Raw genomic sequence first — 16,456 nt, forward strand, 5'->3', positions numbered from 1 at the left:
CTGATGCAGCTTTTTTGACCATGGATAGTTATGGCTTTTAAGGTTTTTCACTCAAAGGGCACCTTGGCCTGCATTCTTTGAGGAATCAAACACCAAGAGATGCATTTGATCAAGGCTTCAAAGCAAAAAGTGCCATTTAGTGCTCTGATTGGCTTATAGACTGTATTAGCATTGCTTGAGATGGTCACAAGCCAGCTATGATCAGCCCAAAACCTGTTAGTTATTTATACTGTCCCTCTGTAACAATGTAAAATGATTGTGTGCTAGGGCAGACTGGGGCAGAACTATGTCCGTTTGGGATAGTGGGTCTTTTAGGGTGAATCTGGGCACAATGCCCACCAGACCAGAGCGGGCCAGCTTTCCACTGGGCCTCAGCACTGGAATCCCACTTCTGACACCACAGTGATCCGGACCAAGTCTGTGGCACTCAGATTAGGAACAGCTCGCCAAGAGAAATGGATATCCAGCCAAAGCAAAGAAACACAGAGCCAACAGTTTGGATAAAATAGAAAAAATAATACAGTAATTTCAAGCACATCAAATACGATCCAAAATGCCACTGTGGATGTTTCCCACCTTACCGTATAGAGTCATAAACTTCACTTCACTTAACTTTGAATAACTCAAACTTTATGTTGCATTTGTTTCCTTAATACTCTGATGTTTTTTTTGGCTTGTGTAAAAATGCACATTCACACATTCTGGTACATGTGTTTAAGCACATAACTGTGCACTGTATCGAGGCATAGAGGCCCCCATTAAGATAGTTAGCCAGCACTTACTGGGAGCTGGATAATTAGACACTTCAAAGGCACCTGCCCACCATCCCAGAGGGGGCAGGAATCGCAGCGCCCCGCCCCATTTAAAAGCATGTTAACTCCTATCTGAGGCTAGCAGGCTAATTTAACTCTTGACATTTGATATCTAAGGAATGAGAGGGATCAGCCATTTAGCTGGAACAGGATTACCCCCCAACCGCCCTCCTCCTCCTCTTCCTCTCCCTCCCCTTCAACCCCAAAACCCCCTCTCCCAGTCGGGCCGGATTCATTAATTTTCCTGCTGCTAAGCACTTTATCAATGACTGGTGAACGTCTAAGTCCAGAGTGGACTCTCTCTCTCTCTCTCTCTCTGTCTCTCTCCCACTCTCCTGCTCCCTCTCTCTTCGGTGGTGATTAGGCCTGTGGATGTTCAAATCTGTCTGTCTAATTCACTGCCTGCTCTGTTGCTGCTCATCTATTCTCACACCTGCTATGCAGCCCAGCAAAAGAGCCGTGTCTGAACAGCACTTAGGCTATGACCACACTAAGCAGCTCTAACTAACTCTGAAAATGCTGTTCAAGTGTGAAAGCAATAACAACGTTTCCAGGTCGTTTTCATAAAAAGGTCTCAGTCCAAACTAAAATGCCTAACTGGAGGATAATGCCTAAAACTCTTATCCATCCGATTTCACTCTGCAAGGAACAACTTTGGTTTGTTGGATTGGCTTTTTAACTTTACTACCACACACTCACAGATTAGGCTTACTTGAAACACATGCTATTTTTATACCTATCCACTCTGAACACCATTTTTGAAAATCTTCATTTATAGGTGTCACAAAGATTGGAATTTAGCCTGCTTAGGCTCCAATCACACAGAGTTTGCTCACTGCTTTTGCATTGCTGAGCGCCTCATATTTTTCCACTCTATGCATGTTACTTTTTGCAGGAGCGCCCTTAACACCTCCCGTTGAAAAATCTTCACCTCAAAGCATTGAAAGCGCCCTACAGATGAGGTGAGAGGCGGGCCTCCTGTGGTGGTGATGACAAGTGCAGCATACAGTTTGTGGTTTGTGTTTATCTAACATTAGCTCACTTTCATCTTCGCCCTACTAGGCAAGCTGGAAGACATCTGAACAAACTGTATCCTTAACTACTGACTAACATTTTACTGACCGTAATTAGGCCAAAAATTAACAGCCAATTGTCAAACTGTCCCCAACTCATCTTCAAATAAGCCTTGACCCGACCATCATCCAGGTGAAGCTCCTGGACCAGCTGGTGGTGCTCCCTTTGATTCCTTCTCTCTATGAGTAGCAACAGAGATCTCCATTTCCCTGTCACCAACGTACTATGTGGAAACAGCCTCACACCCTCAATCAGAGTCACAGCAACTGCCCTTTGCCAGATCTTAATCTACAGATCTGTGAATTTACTTCACGGCAAAATAGCAGTTAAGATAAGGACAGGTGATTCTGTGGTTGCCTGCCAACAATTAAGAAGATACAGCACGCTGCCAAAAGCAGCAGGCTTCAACGAAAAAAGGCAGTGTGGTGCGCCTTGCGTTTTGCAACCTGCAAAGTGTGCTCCGTCTGATCGGGACCTTAGTGTGGATGTATGAAAGTGTAATGCATTCACCTGAGGAAATCAGCTCTGTTTTTCTGAATTAACAAGATTATTATTTCAGATTCTACTATAGGTTTATGATGGAGAAAATCATCTGCTCTTGTTTTTCTGAATTACGAAGGCAAAAATAGGACATTTTTTCTTAAGTGGGTGCATTAAGCTACAGTGAATGTACGTTCTGTGTGTTGGCACAAAATTTTAGTTTACACTTGCTGGTAATGATGTTATTCGTCATAAACCTGTATTCATTTACAGCAATAACAGCACTCCAGCCAAATATATTCAAATATAGTAAGTAACCTTTGACGTATCACAGGTAGAGAGGTGCTGGGAGTTAATTCGCATCCATAACTGTACATTAGTCTCAGTCTAATGCCTTCTGCTGAATGTCTACATTACAGGTTGAATCAGGGGCTACACGAGTGTGACGGATCTGGGTTAAATGAACAGCATGCCAGGGCCTTTGATGCTGCAGCTGGTAATGCTTACAGTTTCTAACCCGTCACATTTGGACATAAGGCCTTTTTACCAGAGAGCATGACAATCAGAATTCCAAACTACAAGCCAAACGCCATAAAAATAACACAACTCAACTGACTCCTTCACTCTGCTCCCACAATGAGAGGCTGTTCTGCACACACATTCAGTCACCTGCTGCTAAAAAAACACAACAACACTAATTAAATCAACTTTTGCCTTTACAGCTTGACACATTAATTATCTAAAATAACATTAGTTCATTTTCCAAATTTTTTTCATCTGGAGGTGCCAAATCAACGCACAAAGAACTCTTTATGAAACTTTCAATCAGCCTTCCAACATCCTATCATCATTACGTCTGACGGCTGGCTGCGGAATCCCAGACCTGACCCTCACCCCGCCCCCAGCGTGTGATATGAATGGGAGTGCCCGCTTAATAAACAGGGTGTAATTCACCCCTCTCCCCCTGAAAATACAGGTGAAACCTGGACCCCTTCATTACAGTGTCTGCAGCAGGCAGGGAAAGCTCTGCAGATTAGAGGATCTGCTATGCTGGCCAAACAGACTTAACCGCTGTCTGCTGGGAAGGGGCTGGAGGTGAGTCGGGGAGAGGAAAAGACACCAGACTTTCTATATGTGATGAGATAAGTGGCTCTGTAGTGCAATACAGAGCAAAGGACAGGGTGACAGTGGCAGGTTTGGATATGATGGACTGTTGGAGCAATCATATTGTATGTTGCAGGTTAGATCAGCCAGTATGTGCTGGTAAGTGTCACTGAGTCCCTATGTGCTCACTTGAGGGACATTTTAACACATAGTAGAAATCAGCGCTTGAACGTAACTTAAGACATTCACCCTTGTATTGAACTTAAGTGCAAATTAGAGGTACTTCACTTGAGTATTTCTATTTTCTGCTTCTTATACTTAGGCCCAATCCCAATACCCCCCCCTTGCCTACTACCCTTTAGCCATTGGCCCTACCCCTAGCTCTTGCCCACTACCCCTTGGCCCTTGAAATGAAGCAACGAGGGTTAGGGGTTGAAATCTTTCCCTAGGAATTGGGACACCACTCACTATGTCACCGCGTCGGTTAGGTTCACGCATATGTAACTATTTTAAACAGGAAGCTAAGCTGCATTGCTAGCTGGCTAGCTTTCTGTCAACTCCAATCTACACATCGTGAATAACAATAAAAACTTTTTTCCCCATCTCTTGCCTGGCGGTAGCTATGGCGACGTCTACCCCTCGCTGGCAAGTCAGCATCTGAAACCCCTCGCTCCTAGGGCTAGTTTCATACACACTACCCCTCGTTATGCCCCCTACCCCTACACGCAAAAAGGAATTGGTACACCCCTACCCCTCGCGGTAACGCGCAAATCTAGGTTACTTTGCTCTAGTTACTTTGCGGATTCAGATTACCAATACAAAATATAATAAATATGTAAAGATAATATACATAGGGATACCCAGCAGTATGTAAAGTAATATATCAAATATATAAATTAAAAATAGCTTCATATTTACCAGCAGCAACATTAAAGCAGTGAACATATTAATGCATCAATAATTATAATCTAATAATATATTATATGTTATTCTGAAACGGGATATTCTGTATCATGAGGACTTTCAGTTTTGGTACTTTAAAGGTATACTATGCAGGATTATCGTTTACTGTTTGTTGACAGCTAGCAAAGACGAAGTAAAAGCCAACCCCATGATTTGCACCCATTTGGAATTTCGCTATAGCCTCGCTTTACTTGCATTTTTTCTGGTGTTGTGTTTCTTGGATACCTGCTGCTAACAGTCTGGCACCGGGTTGCTACCTTTTTCATAAAGCCTCAACCTCACCTGAGTGCTGTGCAGGTACACACCCATAGAAGTCCTGAGCATGAAAAATAAGTAGAAATCAAGAAAATACAGACCAAGGGCAGAGTCTCTGCAGCAAAATACAAGTGATGATTAAGAGGGATTACTTCTGTATGAGTCTATACATTGTCTTAAGGAAAACCCTGCATAACATACCTTTAAATACAGGGTTGTAATGCTATTTGTACTGCAGAACAAGAGCACACCTATGATGGCACGCTCATGCTTGCATAGTTACCTTGTGGTTGATTTTGAAGGTTATGTAACCACTGTTCCTAGAGTGGCAAGTCTACATACATGAGTCAACGATAACTATAAAATAAAATAAGGTTTCACTACCATGTCATTTTTACTGGATACTGCTACCTATAAACTAAGAAAAAATCATATAAGGTGGAATGTTTTCTTGCATGTTATTCAATACATTAGTTCACAGCACGTCATGAATCAATCACTACACCATAAATGTCAATATGACAACTCTGGCCGTTACATTTGTTTTTTATTGGCTCTTTTTAGTGACATGCGCTTCAGTGATGATTGGATCTGTAAGCACATAAAATATGTAGTAATTACAACCGGATTTTGTAAACTAGGAATATTTTATTTCCTCACTTAGAGACTAAATAGTGGCGGAGCGTCTTTCCGGTGTCCTCCAGCAGCACTATAACCCTGTTTAAGTACATTAAGATACTAACACTTTTGTTTATTTACTTGAGTAAGATTTTGACTGTAGGACTTTTGCTTGTGACAGAGTATTTCTTTAGGGATCCGAGTACTTTTTTCATGACTGATAGAGAGTTATTTGAGGTGTCCAAGATTTTGAAGGTTTGGATAGGCATAAAACTGTTTCTGTCGCGCAATCAGTGCAAAAGATGAGCAACTACCTTAATAAAAAATGGTGTCTGTGGTTAAAAAGTCAATGATACAAACCTGTGCATGACTTTGAAGGAGCACTGGGGAATGCAACATCCAATCGCTGAGTCTAAAGTTGTGTTTCAGATTGCAGATGTTACTTTCAGGTTCCTTAGTCACACCAAACTGACTCCTCAGAAACAAAGTTGTAATATTTCTAATAATGACAGATAATGACATCCAAAACAAAAAAAAACAAGAAAAGTGAAAGTTGCTCCTTTAACAGCCCATACATGAGACACGTTCCTCTATCTGCCCACATATTATGTAGCTTCCTAAATCACCTTACAACCCTAGTTCATCTCATCATACCTCCTGCTTCAACACTCCCTTACACTCTACATCTCCCTGCCTCCTGTTGCCGTCCCCTCTCTGTAATGAGCTCTCCTCATGTATGACCTCTCCTGTCACTCCCTCCAGTCCAATCCTCCTCTCCTGCTCCGCTCTCGCCTCCTTCTCTAATCTCTGCATTACTTTGCCATTAATCCCACATTCCACACGAGGATGGCCGGTGCAGCTCAGATGACACACTGCCTTCATAATCTGGTGTTCACATTGGGATGGAAGCAGAGCAGTGTTTAAAATCATCACAGTCTGGCCTACTTTAGGATTCACCTGTAGCATTCTCCATCCTCTGTTACCTCTCTACATCCCACCTTCTGCATCTAATTCGTGCTCTCTTCCCGCTAACCTCTTGTTACTCACTCCTGGTTTCCTGATATCATCCCTCATTCTCCCAGTTCCCATGTCTTTCCCAAATCTCCTCAATCTCCCTCCATCTCCCTTCATCCCTTTCCCGCACACTCCCTCCCTCTCTCCATCCACTACCTCCCTCCATCCATCCTCCCCCCCTCTCTCCAGAGCCGCAGTGGGACTGTTGGACTCACGCAGCCCCATGCTGAGCTGCTCCAGAGCCAAGCCAGAACAAAGAGCCCATTGAGCCGAGTGGAGACATAATGTGGGCCGCCTCTGACAGCGCCGAAGATGAAGTCATGAGGTCGCCAAACAGTTAATAATGACAGCCCATCCTCCAGCTGCACCAAGAGTGTGTGTGTGTGTTGGTGCCGTCGAGGAAAGTGAGAGAAAATGAGAGATTATGTGTCTGCATGCATGCATGACTGAGTATCTGCAGTATGCATGTACACATGTGTACATATCTTAAAGCATGTCGACGGATAAAAAGCTTTTAAGAGCGTAATGAGATACTCCATGACACTCAAAAATGCGCTCAATCACTTTGTAAATACCACAGAGGAAAAACAAAACCTTCAGAGAATTGCACTTTTAGTTTTGGCTTCGCTCCAGCTGCATTGAAGAACACCCACCCCACCCCACCGCCGCCCCCTGCTTTCCTTATTGGAGTCTGTCTGGCGCAAAGTCTGACATGAGACACATCTCCGCGGGACTGGAGCTGTCGCTGCAAGGCCCACACTCCGAACATCATTAGACTCGCAGCTCCAGGTGAGATCAGGCAGGGTAGGGAAGACAGAGAGAGGTGCATGTGTATTTGTGTCTCTGTGCAAAAGCATGCATGTGGGAGATTAGGTTCAAGTATTAATCTCAGTGCCTCTGAATGGACATGGCCTATTAAAATGCCTTTACAGGACCACTTGCTTGTCAAGAGGCCTCCGGGCCTAGTTGGGCTCAGGACAGGGGGGGAGGAGGCGGAGGCGGGGCGAGAATGGTGAAAGACAGCTATGCAATTGATTAACATTAGAAGGACTTGGTCAAGTTCAAATTGCACTGCCCCTCTGCTGTAAGCTACAGACATTTGTTTCCCCGCAAGTAGAATGTTTCTTTCAAACCCCGTCTCTGCTACACATCTGAGTTCAATTCTCCGCATGCCCTCTCTCTGAAAATCAATTCCTCCTCCTCTCCTCTGCTCTTTTCCTCCAGCTCTGCGAACAGACCAGGGCGAGGGGATTACACTGTCCCTCCCCAGATCCAAGCAAGACAACAAATGGTTCTTATCAACTGACACCCCCCTGCCATCCAGGAGGAAGAGGCAGAAAAACTGGCCTGGCCGCCCCGGCACGGATGTGTTTCTGGGCTCTGTCTGCCAATCGTGGCAACTCTTTTCACACTTAAAGCCTGAGCTATTTACGAGAGCCCTGGGAGAATGCGTACGCAGCACCGGAGGGTGGGAAGAATGGTGGGGAGAGAGCTGCTGCTTCTCAACCTCTGCTTCTAATCAATCACCAGAAATCACTGCCATGGTTTATGGCCTTTGATCCTAGCTCCTCTTTCGCACTGCGAGGGAGAGAGCCGGGGCGGGGAAAGGGGAGGGGGAGCAGGGAGAAGGGTGAGAGTCAAGGCCCAGAGGGTGTGGAGGTCAGGGGAGAGAGATTAGGGGGTATAGGGCCCTTTTGCTCTCGCAAACCTGAAAGCATGTCTTGATTTAATCCAGTGAGTTTTGAGCAGAGAGCGGAAAGTGGCCTGAAACATACAGGCAAAAAAAAAAAAAGTTTCAGGCTCCAGATAAAAATTCTGCTACATTTCTGGATGTTTTGTTAAACTGGACATCAACCAAAGAGCTTTCCCTGTGATCTCGATACAGCAAACGAAGTTCACATGTTGTCTCTTTAAAACTATAATACCAATAATAAAAACAATCTGCTTTTATTTAACCTCAGCGACTTCTTAAAAATGACACCACTAGTTTATCATTTTAAACAACTTACCCTCTTTGCCAACATTTTAGAAATGAATGTACTTTATGAGAGGAAAGGACATAAAACAACACAAATATTACAACATGTTTAATAAACTGCTGCATCGTTTGGTAAAGCATCATTGTGCATACTCCATAATCAGTAATACGTGTTATTTTTGTGCAAGAAAACTTATTGACAGACCTTGCCTTTTCTTGTAACATACACATAAAGCATGTATATGCAGCAGAGGTGTTGACTCAAGTCACAAATGTAATGACTTTAAAGGGAAACTACACCAATTTTCAAAATTCATACATGTTATACCTATAGTCTCAGACAGTTCAAAAATATTAGTAACAATGCGCAAATCTATCATGAAACCAAAAACTAGAGTGCTAAAACTCAATTTGTGACAGGTTATAAGGTCTGGAGCTGCTCCATAGACAATGAATTGGGAAAGATGTTCTAGATGACACAGAAAGCAACCAGGGGAACATTCTGAGTATATGGGTACAGAACAAAGCTTGCTTGGGTCCAAAAAAGAAAACAAACAAAAAATCAGTCTCCCATTCATTGTCTTTGAGAGACAGTAGCTCATATTCACAAATATTGATTGAACTCTCCTCAACCATAGAAAAAATATATTGGAATGCTTAAGTTAGGGGGTGTTCCCCTTTAAATTTGACTTGACAAAATCAAAACTCGCAACTCGACCTGGACTTAAACACCAATGATTCATGACTTCACTTGGACTTGCATCTGTGGAGTTGAAAAAAGTTGATACTTTCCCCCAAGCCCAAATATTTAAAAGTATGTTATTTTAAAAGTGTGTCATGAATCAATTCATTTCCCTTCATTTCCTGAATCAAATAAGATTAACGCCAGATTTACTTTGTTTGAAGCAATCCACAGCATTCCGTCAAGTTGTCAAGAGGAACCATGAAGAACTAACGTTATGCCAGATGGCAAAAAATGATACCAAAGAATTTCATTTACGTACAAAACTATGCAGTGCTCAACAAAAACCTAATGACAGTATGCAAAACATGCAAGTCGAACATTAGACATGGAAACACAACAAGTGTCAACAAACTTGTTTTAACAAATAAATGCAAATTTTTAAAAGCATACATAATTTGTGTGCATTTAATATATTACTCTGTTGATAAAATGGCATTTCACTTGATGAAGAGCACAAAGACTTGTTGAGGACTCGAAACTCAAAGTTTAGGTCTTGGGGCTTGACTTGAGTGCAAACGTGAGACTTACTTGTGACATGTAAATCAATAACTTGGTCCCACCTATTATATGCATTTTAATAAGACAATCTTGTGTGCGTTTTATCTTCTTTAGCACACAGAGATTCAAGTATTCATGAGCTAGATTGCATATGGCTTTACTACCTAGATGTCAAACTAGATATAAATCATTATGAAAAACGTTTGTTTTGTTGATTCCAGACTCATGATTATCTTCATGTGTAAACAAAATCACATGCACAATGCTAAAGTTCAGCTCTCTAGAAGGATCTGTCACTCTTTTATATAAACTCCAACCCTGGTGGTAAGGGCACTAGTTGCTACCTCATCCCATTCAAAAAGAACCCAACTGTGGTAAGGAGGCGTGAGTGAGTGAACAAAACAGAGAGGACGCGGAAAAGAACACACCACAATAAATCCTCCTGGCAGGGTCAAGACACCCCCGCTTTGTTCCTCGTGGCAGGAGGGAGGCCACTGATGCCTACCGACAAATGGACAGAGTGGTAGAATAATCAACTACTGTTTCCCCACTTTATGGGTTTATGAGTTTACAGGGCCCTTGGTGGCCCCTGCACCTCGCTCTCTGAGAGGAGTGAGATCCGGCAGGGCTGCAGAGTCGCTGGGATGCAGCAGGGCCGGGCTCGTCCACGTAGCCCCAATCCTCTCAAACAGGGCAAGCTGATTTGTCTTTGAGAGGCTGATCGTTGGTTCAGGGAGTTGTCTTTGAGACTTGTCTCTGACCCGGGTGACCTCTGACTCCGAGGCCATTCTGGCTCTCAGCGTGTCAGTGAAAATTATCTCAGGTTCTCCTGAGGCACCATTGTGATGGTCAGCATGAACCATCACAACATATTAGAATTCAAAATCTATGGCTGAGATGTCAAATTGGGATTGCGAGTTGAAAAATACAGCTTGGGTCTTCTGTACTGGTGATATACCACTGTACTCACTAAGTTACTTGCCAGGATCTGGAAATGCAGCAACATTGCAACAAGGTGCAAGCCCAAGCAGAGAACACAATCTTATGAGAAATGAAAAAAAAAAACCTCCCAGGCTTCCAAACTTATTTTCAAGAGAAAACCAATCACCAGTACTGTCTGTTGCAAATGTCCATCACAGTTTCCAGACTGAATTCTTAGTTCAACTTTGACCTGCTGTTCTTACCACAGTTGCACATCTGTCCAGTTTTCCTGTGCAACAAGGAACCAGGAATTCAGGTTCACTCAATTTGAGTTTCATTCATCCATAAAATGGTAAAAAAAATATCTATTTTATTCGTAACATGTGTGATTGCCTGACTGCTCGTGTCTGACTTCATTATAACAATTAGTCCTTTTCCATACATGTGTGCTGGCTTGGCTTGACTTGGTTTGAGTGTGTCAGCCCAGTGCAGCAGGGATTTGCATCTCCATACAACAGAGCTACTCGCTTTAAGGTGTTTCTGTCCGCCCCACTGGTATTACAACTTTATTGTACTGTTGTGTGAGTTTTTTTAATTTTCTCCCAGCACTGCAAGAACATATATCAGATGCCCATCTGCTGCCAATACAATTTTCTCACTCCAAGCAGTGTTTCATCTGCCATTCTCTCTTGAGACATCGTTGAAACTGATGAACTATGTCTGGTGATAGCAGCAAAGGCTATTTGAACATGTTACTGAAATGGTCACTGAATGTTGACGCCAAACAATGACGCCAAGGCCCATCCAAGGTCATTTCACTCTCCTTAGAGGTGGCTGGGCACGCTTTGGCCCAACTCTGGAGATGGTCCATCTCAGGTGTAACTGCACGACTTAGCACATTTAAAGTAGTAATCAAAATACAAATCAACGCAGCACTGTGTGAAAAGTGCCACTGGAAAAGCTCTAAATATGTTCCCAGATCTCAGTAATTGCTTGCTGAGTCCAGTGTTATCATAATCGATAGAAAAAAACAGCTAAAACTTCAAAAACATGACCCATGTAATGAATAAGGATTGCCTTCATTGAGGTTCAAAGCTTTATTTCTTGCTACACCCTCCATAGCAAACAAGTAGGATGATCACTGACCAAAAAACCAAAGATGCAATTCCGCTACAGCTACATTCTGGCTGCATCTCCACAGCGTGCAAAAGTCTTGAGGCAGTGGCTTATATGCATCTTCCAGCAGTGAAGGAGCAGTAGAGCTCCAGCAGGCAGATCTGGGCATGCAGAAGTGTGCCAGACAAGAGAGGCCAGGCTGGGCTGGACTGGGCTGGGCAGCTGAGGTTCCCCTCCGCCCTGAGTAGCAGCGAGGCTAAGCTAATCCTGCGCCTCAGGCCCCTGTGAGGTGGCTCTGCCAAAGCCTGTCCCCCTGCTGCTGCAGGAAATTGCCTTCAGTGCAGAGGTCCATGAAATGGCTATGGCTCCATCCGCTGTGTGTGCACATGGGGCCAGTGTGATTTCACAAACCCTGATCTACAGGTAGATTTTATATTTGCTACCTATATTATATATTTCTAAAACCCTGTGATGTCATGAAAACAGACATATTGTGGATAAATCGGTATTTTCTTCCATGTATTTCTGCTTATATAATAAGTTTTTATGTATTTTATGTATTATTTATGTACTATACAGAGCTCTTTTGACACTAAAAGCCAGTTTTCCTGTGTGGGGTTGTGTGTCAGGCTCTATAACGCCTCCTCCATTGTGCTGTTTGACCCGTGGGCCAGCCAGAGCTCCCATGAGGTCCCTTATCCCTCCATCAGTCCTCTCTCATTAGCCCCCACAGGCAGAGCCCAGAGTAAGGTAACACAGAGGGGCCCCTGCTTCCTCCTCTGGTCCCCATGAAATACATACAGCACAAATACAGATGACAGAGATCACCATTTAGCAGCGATGCAAAAACAAGTACATTTCTTAAAATAACCACCAGCTTGTTTCCTCAAAAAAAAAAAGGCAAATTCAAGGAAGATATATTTCTTGCAGTTCTTGTCATTTTAAAATCCCCGTCAGATTTAATCATGCTGAATCACTTGTCAGCATTTATTGTCAGTGTCTGGGTGTTCTTGTTAATTTTGTGTATATATTAATCATTGTTCTCTTCAGTTAAACAATAAAAGATCATCTTTTAGTGGGGATAAAACAGGGATAAAAAAGTGGAAAGCAGAGGTGGCAGCATGAGGAGGGAGGAGGAGGAGGAGGAGGAGGAGGAGATGGGGCAGGACACAGTGGAGAAACAGTTGATTATGAGTCCCATCAAGTGATCAATGATTTCATTAATAAGACGGATCACGCGGCTGTCATAGCTGTGACACGGGCTGAGGGATGATCCGCTCCTGGTGCTCCATTTCCCCCAAGCCTCCCTCCCTTCCTCCCTTTCTCCCTCCCTGTCCTTCCAATATCGCCTCCCTCTGCCGACGACAAGGGAACGCCAAGGAAAAAAGGGATGGAGCTGGGTGTTGACGGGGGAGGAGGGTGGAGGGGGTTAGTCATGAGGGAGGGAGGGAATGGAGGGGGGGGTGGGGGGGTGGGGGGGGAAGAAAAGTGAAAATCCATTTTGAAACCCATTTTCAATTAGGGGTCCACAAGCTGTTATCACAGGTGTCCCAGAATGGGGGCCCGTAAGTGAAAATGTCTCCTATCCGTTTCTGAAATGAAACCTTATCTGGGAGGCACAAAGATGGCGGGGACAGCGTATCTGTAAATTACTTTCCATCCCCGCTGTTAACGGGAACTTTATTTCTGTCAGATGACATTCCCCTCTATTTACTGTTGATCATTTAAATGGCTGCCTAAAAAGAAGGTGGCCCCTCTATCTCTTTCCTCTCTCCCCTCTCTGAATCATTCTTCTTCCCATCAGGAGTTTTTTTTTCTTCAAAGCAGTCAAGTGTTCTTTTTCTTCCGTAAACACTTTAGCCACGCTCTCCATTTGCTTAGGGATTTCTCCGGTAACCCACAAGAAAGCCTAACATTTGTTGCCCTTTAAGGCTTAACTTGTTTGCCTCTGAGACCCTTGCTCTTGCCCTTTTAAGCACGACCATTAAAAGGCCCCAACTTCATAACCTGCTTTACTATGGCTGTGTTATGTTTAAGCATTAAAGGGATAGTTCAGATTTTTTGAAGTGGGGACATAATCAGTGTATTACCTCCAGTAGAAGTCTGTCAGTACGCCCCCAGTTTGGAGAAGCAGGCAGGAGTACCGCCTCAGAAGCTGAGCAATGCACTGCTGTTGACAGGGGCGGCAACAAAATGTATTTTTTCCACCTACATAAGGTCCCACCTAACAACGTCTACATCAGATTAAGTGTAAGCTATACTGAGAGTATTTCCACCTCTTTACCTTTCTGTCAGACAGCCTGTTCCAGCGGTTTCAGTTATACACGTATGCTCTCTTCAAAGCCACCAGACTCCATTGACAAAAACAGAAATTTTGGCTCTCTGAACACAGGAGTTGTTTGTCTACCGCTGCATTGCTCAGTTAGTTAGTTTGTGTTATTGTGTGACTTTGGTCAATCACAACTTACCATTTCAAACACCAAGGTCACACAATAAGACAAACAAAATAACTGATCAAGGCAGTGGTAGACCAGTAGCTGCAGTATTCAGCGATGTTAAATCACCTTTTTTCTCAATGGAGTCTGGCTTTGAAGAGAGTGATAAATTTGCTTCAGTTCCCTTTCGGAAATCACTCACTGACGGAAAGATACAGCACCAAAAATATAGTCAGTATAGTGTTGATGTTGATTTAGGTGGGGTTTTTAGGTGGCTAAAATATGTTATGCTGCTTCCCCCTGCCCACACCAGGATATTGCTTATCTTCCGTGTCAGTTCTCCTGCCTGCTTCTCCAAACTGGAGGCGTGCCGACTGCCATTTACTGTAAGTAATACATTGACTATGGATAAGTACCTCATACAACCCCACTCCAAAAAATCCAAACTATCCCTTTAAAGCAGCATTCCCTGACAATTTCCTGAAATCCATCCAGTTGTTCTGTTCCCTGTTTTCAATTCTCATCCTCCTACTTACACTAACTCCCTCTCTTTCCTCAAATCAGCAGCGCCCATATCATAAAAGTCCAACCAACCAGAAACTTTTTCCCCTTCTTTTTCTCCTTTGCAAATAACCAATCCCTTAACCCCCCACCCCCTGTTTTTTCTCTTTTTTTATTAGCAAATTATCCCATGACGACAGGATTTATTCAGCCAAGAAGCATGGACATCTTTTTTTTTTTTTTTTTTAGCTCGGGACCCAACAAAAGAATCAGGGGACTTTGTGGTCCACCTGCCTGCCGAATGATGAGGGTGGGAGGGGAGAGCCACCCCCCACCCTCACCGAACCCCTCCTAAAGAGCACCAATCACAGCATTGTTGTGGCACAGTCGGCTCTTTTGAGCTGTCAGTGCGAGAGGAGGGGGCATGGAGATGAATGGCACACAGGATGAAGCCACCATTTAGCCAACCATGTGGGAACGCTCTACCAGGACTCAATAATTACTCTGGGTCTGCTCAACTTGGACAAAACTTACAGACTATGGACAAGAGGGGAGTGGAGGAGGTGAATTATCCCTGTAGTGCATGTAGAGTGAAGATTTTTTAGCCAAATCCAGACAAAGGTGCAGAATTAGCTACAAGATCTGATCAAATCAAAGCAGATCCCAATCACAGAAAAATGCTGTACTTCTAGCACAGACTGCTTTGGAGGCTAAAACATCCACCATGTCCACTCCATCTGCCCCCCTCTCCCTACTTATTTTCCACTTTTCACAACTTATCATAGCACGCTGTTGCCGGGTGCACCACGGGGTTTCCGCTGCGCTGAGATCAGGGGCCACTACTCCGCTTGACGGGGGGAAATATTTTGCCAGGCCTTCCTAAGAAGAACCAGTCACTGGGGTTCCACAGCTGCTCACAATTACCTTTTGTTTCGATGGAGGCAGTGGGGCAGGGGGCTACGGGGGTTAAAGTTGAGGCGAGTGTAGGGTTACACCTGATAAGAGGTTATGAGTTCTGGGGGCGACTCGGGAATGCGCTGTAATTATAACAACACAAAGAATGTGTAAGCTATCTGCTGATTCCAAGAGCGAGAGAGATTGGGATCTAAAAGGGGACCTTTCTCTGCAGATAAGTATCATCCCTCCCTTCGTCAAGTGAGTTATGAGACTACTGTATTTTAGGGAGTTGCTTAAAGTTGGAGTGTATCCTCTGACGTGGCCGAGTCCAATGTAGGAGACAAACCTTATGCTGCTCAGAGCTGTAATTACCAGCACATCACCAAGAAAAATCCACAATCACGGAGCCAAATTACATCCATGCTTTTTCCACAACAAACTTTTTTTCTTCCCCTTGCTGCCCCTTTAATTAATAAAACAGTGCTGGCCATCTGGGAATGAGTAAGAGTGTTCCCAAGATGCGTAAGGATGCACTACCTTACCCACTTCCTGTGATAACTCCCATATGGGGAGCAAGTCACAGCAACTTATTTACCCTTTCGTGGACTGTTTGTCTCCACTTCACACTCAGGATGATCACGTTCGACCTCAGCAGAGTCCCTGACAGACAACTCCAGCTACCAGAGCCAAACCTCCATACCCAAAAACCTCCAAATCCTCTCACTGCTAATGAGCACAGCTGCAGCTTATGCCTGGTGATCTCAACTCTGGTTTTGTTATGACTTTAGCTTGACGCTCCAAGGCTTTCCAGCCAAAAAAAAAGCCCTAAAATCGCCATCTAATATTCCTCATTCCAGCATCTGAATTAAGAATGAAAGGCTGAATGACGACAGGCCTGATGAACTGTAAGCTCCACTCCGCTTTTAATAGCATGTGTTGAAGACATTGCTATGTAAATATGCCAAGTTTTGCTACCAGTGAGGGTTGCATGTGACTCAACATGAGAATAGAGGAAAAGCAAACACAAGTAACGTAAGCAAGGATC

General features: G+C 43.8%; 1 protein-coding gene across 1 annotated transcript in view; it reads right to left on the reverse strand.

The window, feature by feature from the left end:
* gli3 (GLI family zinc finger 3) overlaps positions 1-16,456 on the reverse strand; it is a 122,940-nt gene that overhangs the window by 85,716 nt on the left and 20,768 nt on the right. The gene's annotated exons all lie outside the window — the stretch shown is intronic.

The sequence above is a fragment of the Epinephelus fuscoguttatus genome, linkage group LG21 (genome assembly GCF_011397635.1).
Source record: "Epinephelus fuscoguttatus linkage group LG21, E.fuscoguttatus.final_Chr_v1".
NCBI classification, from domain to species: domain Eukaryota; kingdom Metazoa; phylum Chordata; class Actinopteri; order Perciformes; family Serranidae; genus Epinephelus; species Epinephelus fuscoguttatus.